We start from the raw sequence: 12,498 nt of genomic DNA, 5'->3' as shown, positions 1-12,498 counted from the left end.
GTGTGTTGTGAGAAGGACCGGGAAGTGTCTATTTCTGTGCCCGGGTACCTGAATACCTGCACTTGTTCCACTGGCTGACCCTGTATGCTAAGGGGCTGGATCAGAGGTGATGCTTTGTCTCTTTGTCTCATGTGTTCATGAACTCAAGTCTTGATTATTGTAATGCTCTTCTGGGTGGTAGAATATCAATATCATCTGCGGGCGGTAGATCATTTTCCTATTTAGTGACCAAACTCTGGAACAGTCTTCCTAGCGTTGTTCAGGAGGCAGACATACTCTGTCAGTTTAAAACTAGATTAAAAGGACATATTTTTAACCAACCATACACATAACACACTATCACATTTCTATACACTTAAATCCATTTAAGGATTGTTAGGCTGCATAAAGTAGGTCAACCGGAACCAGGAACACTTTCCCACAACATCCAATGTACTTGTTACATCGTAAAATGTCACTTACTTACTTATGCCCATCACCCTTGCCAGGGTCTGGGCCCTCAACCGCAGACCTCCAGAGTCCTCTGTCCTTGGACATTCTTTCCAACTGGTTCCAGGTGTAGCCCTTCTTGGTGATGTCTGCCTCAAGGTCACATCACCAGGGGCCTCATTTATAAAACTTTGCTTAGGATTTGCGTCAGAAGTGGCGTACGGATTAAACATAGGACGTGCTTACGCACAGAAATATTCGGATTTATAAAACCGTGCGCAAGCACATCCTACGCATTTTTCCCTTAATAAATCACAATCAATTCTAAATGTAGCGCAGCTTTTGCGGCTTCATGTCACGCCCATAGTTGCCCATAAATAGTCCGTGAAACGCCCACAAGTTAATATTCATCGATTGCGAAATCATTGCAAACACAGAGAGGAAATCAAAAAAACGTAACTTCACTCAATGTGAAGTAGAAGTTATCGTTGGCGAGGTGGAAAAGAGGAGAAAAATGTTGTTTGGAGGGCACAGTGTGGGCATTACTAATGCCAAAAAGGCACTTGAGTGGCAAAAGGTTGCAGACGCCGTAAATGCTGTAGCCTCACAACCTCGGACTGTGGCCGAAATAAAAAAGAAATGGTCGGACATCAAAGTCGAGGCAAAAAAGCGTCTGGGGTGACACTGACGCGCCAGATGCACCGGATGACACAGGTAAGTGAAATAAGTAAAATGAATGCAGTCAAGTCACATGTATGTAGGCTACACGATTACAGTTTATTCATATAGAACAATCTTTATTTCAGTCGCTGGGTGTCCCAGCAGGGCCAGTGGTTACGATGCTGCAGCTGAGCAGCCATCTGGACCCAGCGTCTCAACGGCACGTGGTTCTCAACCCTCCAGCAGCGGACGTGTCCTCACCGATGCAGTCCTCGAAATGCAGAGGGAAGTCATCAATTCAGTCAGAGAGGTGGCCAAGGAGTTGGGCGAAATCAAGACTGTCCATCTGAAATAAAGTGCACAATGAGGGAATTCTTGAATAAATAATATATTTTTTCCACACGTTTTGTTCTTTACAAGCGACGCATCACTTCCGAACGCCGCAGCAGCATTTGGCTCAAATGCCTGGGGATGGGGGTCAGGGTCGGGGCCAACACAGCAATCGGCGTCAGGGGGTAGAGGCACGTTTTTAAGCTGTGCCACATTGTGTAGCACAGCACATACCAGCACGATTTGGCACACCTTTTCAGGAGTGTACAATAACCTCCCTCCAGTGCAGTCGAGGCAGCGCCATCTGCCCTTAAACAAGCCGATGGTGCGCTCCACTATAGCGCGAGCTCGGCTGTGGCACATGTTGTAGTGCCTTTCCTCTGCACTATGTGGGTTGACGAAAGGCGTAAGCATCCACTGTTTGAGGGGATATCCACTGTCCCCTGCAAGGATAGTGAAAGGGTTAAGACATTGAAGTACATTAAAATGTGAAATGTCTATTAATCAAACGTACCTAGAAGCCAGCCATCACGCACAGCACCAGCCTCGAGTCTGCGTCCGACACTGCTGTGTCTTAAAATGAAGGAGTCATGGGTTGACCCAGGCCACCGAGCTACTACATTAGTGAGCAACATGTCTGCATCACAAATAATTTGGGCATTGATTGAATGGAAATGCTTTCGATTTTTTTTTTTTCGATTTCTTTTCGGCGCCCTTATGGCAACATGAGTGCAGTCAATAGCACCGATTACATTTGGGAAACCGTACATAGCTGTAAATTGAGCTTTCTTGTTTGCCTGTTCACCCACCGTGTATGGAAACTTTATGGAATCATTATGCATTGTGATGGGGCATTTTATTTCCATCCATTTAATTGCATCTGACAAGCTACAAATATCGGTTATAATCTACTTGGAAATGGGAAATAGTTCAGCGCAAATGTAATTTCTAGCAGCTTTCTGAATGATTGAGACATTACAAACAACGTCATACGTTATTTTATCTAAAATAAAACAAACTAAAGGCATATGCATGAATACCATAATTCCGTAGCTGATGAATACATTTTTACCCAGTGGACAAATAATCTATCTATCTATCTATCTATCTATCTATCTATCTATCTATCTATCTATCTATCTATCTATCTATCTATCTATCTATCTATCTATCTATCTATCTATCTATCTATCTATTGATCTATCTATCTCCCTAATTATCTATCTATCTGACTGACTATCTAATTGCATCTATATCTGCTCCGCCAGACGGACACATTAGCGAGAATATCAGTTTTGTACATTATTTCGTTCTGTTTACCATCTTATTTATGAGGATGAATTGTATAACATGCCAATATTATTGCAGAACATATTTTACTTTTCTTTTTGCAAATATGTGTTAATTTGCATTTCTGTTGCAGATCGATCAAACGGGTGTTCGTGTAGGCTGTTAATTGTAAGACTTGCTTTGTGAAGTCTTCGTGTTATTTATGAGAGGCAGTATTGCCATTTATTTTACACAACGGTCTACAGTTTCACACACTTTCACGTGTTTCTTCCATCTGCCGACGGTGTCGCCATTTCTCATTTCACCCGTTTTTGTGCGTACGCCTGGGTCAGAGCTTGCGTGAAGGACCGCACATTTTACTGTCAATTTTGCTTTTTATAAATACCAATTATTGCGTAGAGAGCGGCGTACGCCTTCTTTTGTGCGTACGCAACGTTTATAAATGAGGCCCCTGGTGTTTCTTGGACGGCCTCTTCTCCATCTTCTCCTCTTCTCAATGCCTACCTGTTCATGTTGGTTAGTGGCTTACGAAGAGTGTGCCCTATCCAGCTCCATCTTCTCTTCCTGATTGCTTCTTCAGCAGGGAATTGGTGTGTCCTTTCCCAAAGGTTGGTATTGCTGATGGTGTCAGGCCAATAGATCTGGAGAATCCTTCTGAGACAGCTGTGGATGAAGGTTTGGAACTTCCTGATGGTTATCTTGGGTCATCCTCCAGGTTTCAGCTCCATACAGCAACACTGACTTCATGTTAGAGTTGAAGAGGCAGATCTTTGTTTTCAAGGACATATGTATGGAGCTCCAGATGTTCTTGAGCTGTATGAAGACTGCCCTTGCTTTGCCAATCCTTGCCTTGACATCTGCATCTGTTCTACCCTGTTGGTCAATGATGCTGCTCAGGTAAGTAAAGGACTGGACTTCTTCCAGGGGACTTGAGGATCTTGGTCTTATCTCTGTTAACAATGAGACCAATCCAAAATTAAGTCACTACATCAGTCTTCTCTTGCATCTGCTCTTTATAGATATAAGTACAAGTGGTCAGCAAAGTCCAGGTCCTCGAGCTGGATCTCTAGTGGATTCCTTCATAATCCAGTCAATGGCTAAAAGAATCAACAAGAATGAGAACAGGCATCCTTGTCTAATTCCTGTTTTCACCCTGGAAGCTGTTGGTGAGCTACCCTCCATCGGTGACTCTACAAGACTGTACATCATAAGATTTTCAAATCAGGTTAACCAACATTACTAGGATGCCGTAGTGTTGAAGGAGCTTCCTTTGATCTTCTCTAGATCTTCTCTAGATCCAAGCTGTCAAACGTCTTCTCATAGTTGACCAAGTTGATATACAAGGAGGAATTCCACTCCAGGGACTGTTGGACTATGATGCGGAGCATTGAGATCTGGTCTGTGCATGATCTATTCTGCTGGAAACATGCTTGTTAATCTTGAATGAGTGAAGGACAATGTCGACCCACAGCTCCATTTATTCATTCATTCATTCAAGAAGAATATTAGGCTGTTTGTCTCATCCTTATCCTGATTAATTGGATGAAATATTTTGATTGGTTTCTTAGTTGGGAACATTTAATATTCAACAATATTGTTGATCTGACTGCATTAACACTATAAGAAAGGGAACTAAACTGAGCTGAATTGACGATCTTTACAATGGAACTGAATCAACACTGAACTGACTTCAGCCGAACATAGACATTATTTTCTATTTTAGAGCTGCTTTACACCAGAATTGAACTCTGCATCATTGAATGATCATCCTCCTGTTAATCACTGTAAAGCTACTTTGAAACAATCTGTATTGTAAAAATCACTATAAAAATAAAGATGACTTCTGTCTTTTTTAAGAAATAATAATAAAAATACTTTCCCAACTACATTAACTTTCACGTATTTGCTAGTTCACAGTGTACATTTTATAAGGTCATACATTCCTGATGGTCAGTGAAACCAGTCATTTTTATTCTTTTGACACATAATACCTACATAAAACATAAATCTCCATGCGCTGAAGTAAGCGACAACCCTGCATATGCAGAATAATGCATTATTCAGACCTAAGTGCACATGCTGATATCCATTAGTACATCTCAGAAACCTGTGCCATCAAAGGAGGGCCACTGGGGGCCAGCTGCTAATTAGGGCACTTCAACTCTGTAAAAGTCATTTGATGACACTGATGTGAGAGATTGATATTCACGCTTCACCTTTCTCTCCATCCACTCGAGCGTGTTGTTTACCTCCCGAAGCAATTAGACACCAAACAGAGACAGCAACTTATTTGCATTGAAGATACAATGCACCACCATCAGTCTATCAGCACAATCAACAGCTTTCTAAACACTTTCAACAATGACAATTTCAACACAACATCAATAAAGGAGTTTGAATCCACCATAGTTTCCTCTGAGCAGTGTTTATCTGGGCCCGTATGTATAAAGCTTCTCAGAGTAAAATTTTAGTCTCAAGTCTGTTACATAATTTTACTCTTATTCCTAAACTTAAGAATAAGTGTGATTCATGAAGGTTCCTAAGTGTTAAGACTTGGTCTCAGCTCCTAAATTATTTAAGAGAGCTGTAGAGGTCTCCTAACCTAGTTAGGAATAACAAGATGGCAACAGAGAGGACGCAGCATTGCGCTTTTCAACGAAAATATGATGTATTGTAGTTAAATGAGTTGATCAAATGCTAAAAAGTTCAATCATCAAGGTATTCTTTTTTTAACTTACCTTTAAGAAATTTTATAGCAATGAAATGAAAGTAATAATTATATTTTTTGGCGACTGGAATGCAGCAGTGCACTTGTGATGACTCGGGGCCCTTCATTCCACAGTTAGCAGGCTCTTGAATTGCACAATTGTGACACTGACCACACCAAATATACAGTGGTGACCAAAAGTGATGTGCAGAGTTTTTTTTTTTTTTTAAATGACCCTACAAGTTTGCTTAAACCATCAAATTATGAGGAAAATATTTTTATATTTATATTTTTTCAATATTTTAAAATATGAGGGAAGAACAAAACACTAAACTTAGAGAATGTATTTATCTGAGACAATTATTTCAAGTCACTTTTATTTCTGTAGACAAAGTATATACATTTATTAACAGCCCAGCAAGCACGTATTGTGTTATAAAGTGTTATAAAGTTGCGTCCGTAACTCGCGATCCGAGGGTACGGAAACTGCATTTCCTGGCTGAGGATGAAGGCAGGGGCGCAGGTATGGACAGATGAAGGACCCCCGGGAGGGACAGTATGGGAAGGGACCATCCTGGTGGTGATGGGTAGGATGCAGGGGAATGTAGGCGCCAGCATCTTCAAACTCAGACGTGTGTAAGTAGGCCTACCGATCTTTTATACCTACTACAAGTATTAGAACACGATTGTATAGATAAAAAGGCAAACAAGGGACTTTTCAAACGTCCCCAAAGTGGAGTGCGGCGCGACAGAAGTGTTGCACGGACAAGTGGATCAGTAGGCCTACTGTTAGGTCCGCTTTGTAACGTTACCGAGCGGACTTAAGTGACGTGATAATTTAGTCTTCCTGGCAGAAACTTACGTTAAAGCTTTAATTTCCATTGTAAAAATCATTAGTTATCTATTTAGTTCATTTATCTATACAGCCACTCTGGTGAAAACAGTGATGTCATCGTCCAGCTCAGTTCAGTTCTCTTGAATGGTGTCAATGCAGGAGATCAATAATATTGTTGAATATTAAGTGACAAAAAAGGGCAAACTACAGCTACAGGTTTTAGAAAAACTAAAAAGCTCACAGGAGAAAAAAAATCATACATTGTCTGCAACATATTTAATTGTCCTTTGTTGTTTTTTCACGTGTTCATAATTTCTTTGTATGACAGCCTGGCCAAAAATTATGTCTGTACAATTTGGAATGTTTCATTGTGTTATCACAAATAAACAATTGACTCCAGGCACAACTACACAATTACGCTTACAAAATATTTAACACATTTTTAATACTATTTGAATAAAGGGTGAATCTGTCAATTTTCCTCCAATACTAATTTGTGATAATTTGGCACAATGGAAAACAATTTTAAAAAAATACATTTAAAATATTAAAGTTTCAGTGTTTTAATTAAATTATTTTATTATAACTACATTAAATGATTGGTGTCATGCTGCTGTGACCTCACCCTTGCTGGTTCACTATTGGCTTAGTTATTGATTAAGGGCGGCCATTTTGGGTTAACAACATTGTAGTCCTTAGTTTGCAGCACTTAAGTGCCACTTCAGTCAGCACTTAAGAATCAGTCTTATACTTTACTGAAAGTTGCTTTTAGCTGCTTTATAAAAGTCTCCTACTCTTAGAGAAGTCCTACTTTTTACTAAGTATTTTTTGACACTTAAGTCAAAGCTTAAGACTATTCTTAAGAGGATTTCTTAGAAGTTTTATACATACGGGCCCTGGTGTTTTAGGGAAAACTCCATTTGCAAAATCTCTGTAAGTTTTAAAAATCTGAAAATGGAATCAGGTAGATATAAAGATAAGTAATGCACAAATATCCTCAGAAAAATCTCATTATTCAGGAGCTGCCTAATTTCACTCCATGTGAAGGAGTGTCATGATGACATTGTTTGTCTCAGTGAAAATTTAGACTTGCTTTCTTTTTCTATTTTTCTTTCATAGAGTCACAGTGTCCTCTAGTGACAGAAAATGCTTTGGAACATGTCTTGGAACAAGACATGAGATTAACATTAGACATCCAATAATCTGTTAGGCTAGTACTTCAAAATAATGTAGAAGTGCCATTGTACCAGATAATAACATAATGGTAATTTGCTTATACCATGGCAGTACATATTTACACTAAAAAAATACATTAAAAAATGAAATATAGGCTTCTATTCAGTATTGAAATTCATGTTCCATGGTTTTTAGAAGATACTTACTCGAATACAATGGTACTACTACGATACATGTCCACAAAATACATGATACTACCACAGAACGTTTTAGTATTTTTGCGTAGCAATGAAATGCAATGGAGCATTAGCACCATAATATTAATCTCTTTTTTTTGTAAGGGTAAAAAAAATGCTGATCAACTCACTTTTTAATTTTTTTTTAATGAAGCAAGACCTAAAAATGCATTTACAAAAAAAAAGTAAAAGCAAAAAAAAATTGGTGCTACCAGGGGCCCCCACCATGATGGTAGTCAGAGTTACTGGATTAGTTTTGAGTTGACAAAACCAAACCAATTCAATCAGGCTTTGTTGGTACTATGATGCTGATCATCAATTTACTCTGTCAACTCAGGTTTTGATCCTGAGTTTAGGAGTTCAGGGGCCGTATTCACAAAGAATTTTATTTTACCACTAGGAGTACTCCTAAATCACACTAAAATATTTTAGCTAGGAGTTTTCTCTTAAAAGTTATTCACAACGCCTTTCAGACCTACTCTTAGTAAGGAAAAATGACAACTCCTAAACTAAGAGTGAGTCTCCGTTGCTATGGATGACGTCAATTCTCATGCACGAGTTTCCTCGCAATGATCACGTGATTGGTTGTTAGATGACAGGGCCATCATGCGGAACATAACACAGACGCAACAAATCATGGAATTACGTCATCTAAATATGTCTGTGTCCTACACAAAATAATAATAGTAATGTCATCGAAATGCATATATAATGACATGTTTGTGCAGGCCCCAGTGAAGTGTAATTCTAAAAAGGCAGAGAGAGAGAGAGAGAGAAAAGTGGTGAATTAAATTAAATTAAATCAAGGTAGCCTAATACTCTAATGAAACCGCCACTTGCCCAATAATAAAAAACGACACTTGCATTAACACTTGCTTGGTTAATTGACATCCTATTAGTAGGCCTATGGAAGCTTGTTTCCGCCACTGAATAAAAATAAAAATAAATAATTGCAACTTTTATCGAGATATGAAGTCAGAATTGTGAGAAATAAAGTCGCAATTGCGAGATATAGGAAGTCGCAATTGTGAGATAAAAAGTCGCAATTACCTTTTTATTTTTCATTCTGTGGCGGAAACAAGCTGTCATAGCCTAAATAGACTAGGCTACTTAAAGCAAGGAAATGTTGCTCCTATTGAAGTAATGTAATAGTTGAATGACGGTGGATTATGAACTCGCCAAAACGGAAAAGAAAGCCCAACTGGACGCAGGATCAGTTACTGCTGGCCCAGTTGGTGCTAAAAAAAAAAAACATATTAAAAGGGAAATTCGACACTGGGATATCAAGCAAAACTACGCGTGAGACATGGGAGAGGATTTGTTTGCAGATCAATGCAGCATTCCCGCTTGTGTCGCGAACCCCGGACGACTGCGAGATTTTAAGATCCTTTGTGAATAGGTCTTAGTGAGTTAGAGTCCTCTCGACTTCTTTTAAGCTGTCCCAGACTTAGGTGCTACTTTTAGGGCTAAAATGCTTCGTGAATTACTCTTAGTGAAAAAAATTAGGAGTCCTAAAGTTATGAGTGGCACGCCCATTATTTTTAGGAGTTGCTCCTAAATTCGCCAGTTAGGAGCTTTAGCCTTAAAATTCTTTGTGAATACGGCCCCAGGTGTAACATCAGTAGTGAACAGCCAATCACATGCACGTCCTGATTCTGCCGAGTTAGACGCGTTCCTGGGTCAACAAGGGAGGTGCTTATGTAAAATTGATCAACCAATCAGATTCATCACGTGACATCATCCAGATTGAGCGCTACTTTTTGAATTTGCCAGCCATCAACGTCTCTACTTCATTTCACAGAGGTAAGTGCAATTTCTATAAAATGTATAATTTCAAATGCGTGTCTGTATCTACTCAGTGTAATGTATTCTTTTTAATTTCACGATGAATTCATTACTAACTCTAACACTAACTAAACTGCTCATATAAGGTGCAAATCTCCTATCGGACCGAGATCGTTTCGTCATCCGACCCGGTATGGTGTTTTCCCCGTGATCGTATCGTCGGATCTTTTCTCCCGTTGATGTATATCACTTTTCCCCTGCATTCGTTTTGCAGACCCTCAAAATCCTTTTGCAAAAGAAAACCAAAACACTTTAGCGGATGGGACCAAATAGGCTACCAATAATGCGGGTTATTCAATCAAAATAATATCAATACAATATCTAATATAAGACAAACTGTAATCTATCACTGTATTTAAATAATAATAATAATAATAATAATAATGCAATATCTAGTAGGCCCATAAGGCAAACTGTAGCCTTATATAAAATGTAATAATAATGAAATATATTTTGTTGACCCAGGAACATCATATTTTTATGTTGACTCAGGGACATCATTCTTTATTACTCATCTAATATAAGACAGACAGTAATCAATCACTGTATTTAAATAATCATAATAATAATATGATATCTAATATTAAATAAACTGTAATATATCTCTGTATAGGCTAATATTAATAATAGAAATAATAATAATAATTAAATATATTTTGTTGACCCAGGAACATCATATTTTTTTGTTGACCCAGAGACATCATTCCTTATTACTCATCTAATATAAGACAGACAGTAATCAATCACTGTATTTAAATAATCATAATAATAATAATCTAATATCTAGTATGACAAACTGTAATCTATGTAATACTAATAATTAAATATCTTGTGTTGACCCAGGGACATTCAATTCAATTCAGTTCAATTCAAATTTATTTGTATAGCGCTTTTCACAATACATATTGTTTCAAAGCAGCTTTACAGAAAGTGCATTTCAGAAGTGTACATAGAAGAATATAGTTAGTTAATCATCATGTATTAATTTAGGGCATAACATATGCCCTAAATTAATCATTCCTTATTTAAATAATCATAATAATATAATATCTAATATTAGACAAACTGTAATATTTCACTATAATATATAATATAATAGTAATAATAGTAATAATACTAATAATTAAATATTTTTATGTTGACCCAGGGACATCATTCTTTATTACTCATCTAATATAAGACAGACGGTAATCAATCACTGTATTTAAATAATCATAATAATAATAATAATATAATATATAATATTAGACAAACTGTAATTTTCACTAATAATCGTAATAATAATAATAATTAAATGCCTTGTGTTGACCCAGGGACATCATTCCTTATTTAAATAATCATAATAATAATAATATCTAATATTAGACAAACTGTAATATTTCACTATATAATATTAATAATAGTAATAATACTAATAATTAAATATATTTTGTTGACCCAGGAACATCATATTTTTATGTTGACCCAGAGACATCATTCCTTATTACTCATCTAATATAAGACAGACAGTAATCAATCACTGTATTTAAATAATCATAATAATAATCTAATATCTAGTATAAGGCAAACTGTAATCTATGTAATACTAATAATTAAATATCTTGTGTTGACCCAGGGACATCATTCCTTATTTAAATAATCATAATAATATAATATCTAATATTAGACAAACTGTAATATTTCACTATATAATATTAATAATAGTAATAATATTAATAATTAAATATATTTTGTTGACCCAGGAACATCATATTTTTATGTTGACCCAGGAACATCATATTTTTATGTTGACTCAGGGACATCATTCCTTATTACTCATCTAATATAAGACAGACAGTAATCAATCACTGTATTTAAATAATCATAATAATAATATAATATATAATATTAGACAAACTGTAATATTTCACTATATAATATTAATAATAGTAATAATACTACTAATTAAATATATTTTGTTGACCCAGGAACATCATATTTTTTATGTTGACCCAGGGACATCATTCCTTATTACTCATCTAATATAAGACAGACAGTAATCAATCACTGTATTTAAATAATCATAATAATAATAATAATATAATATATAATATTAGACAAACTGTAATTTTCACTAATAATCGTAATAATAATAATAATTAAATGCCTTGTGTTGACCCAGGGACATCATATTTTTATGTTGACTCAGGGACATCATTCCTTATTTAAATAATAATAATAATAATATAATATCTAATATTAGACAAACTGTAATATTTCACTATATAATATTAATAATAGTAATAATACTAATAATTAAATATATTTTGTTGACCCAGGAACATCATATTTTTATGTTGACCCAGAGACATCATTCTTTATTACTCATCTAATACAAGACAGACAGTAATCAATCACTGTATTTAAATAATCATAATAATAATATAATATATAATATTAGACAAACTGTAATATTTCACTATATAATATTAATAATAGTAATAATACTAATAATTAAATATATTTTGTTGACCCAGGGTCATCATATTTTTATGTTGACCCAGGGACATCATGGTATGTTACATGTGCATCCTTTGCCTGCCTGTATCAGTTTGAGTTTGATTTATTAGTAAAGTATATTGTTTTTGGAAATTCTGATCTCCTCGTGCTTCCTGCCTACACCCGACCGTAACAAAGACAGACAGTAATCAATCACTGTATTTAAATAATCATAATAATAATAATAATAATATAATATATAATATTAGACAAACTGTAATTTTCACTAATAATCGTAATAATAATAATAATTAAATGCCTTGTGTTGACCCAGGGACATCATATTTTTATGTTGACTCAGGGACATCATTCCTTATTTAAATAATAATAATAATATAATATCTAATATTAGACAAACTGTAATATTTCACTATATAATATTAATAATAGTAATAATAATAATAATTAAATATATTTTGTTGACCCAGGAACATCACATTTTTATGTTGACT

The sequence above is a fragment of the Siphateles boraxobius genome, unplaced genomic scaffold (genome assembly GCF_051911475.1).
Source record: "Siphateles boraxobius isolate OS27281-9 unplaced genomic scaffold, OSU_SipBor_1 19, whole genome shotgun sequence".
In the NCBI taxonomy this organism is placed as follows: domain Eukaryota; kingdom Metazoa; phylum Chordata; class Actinopteri; order Cypriniformes; family Leuciscidae; genus Siphateles; species Siphateles boraxobius.
The sequence above is the reverse complement of the archived record's forward strand: the minus strand, read 5'-3'. Positions refer to the sequence as shown.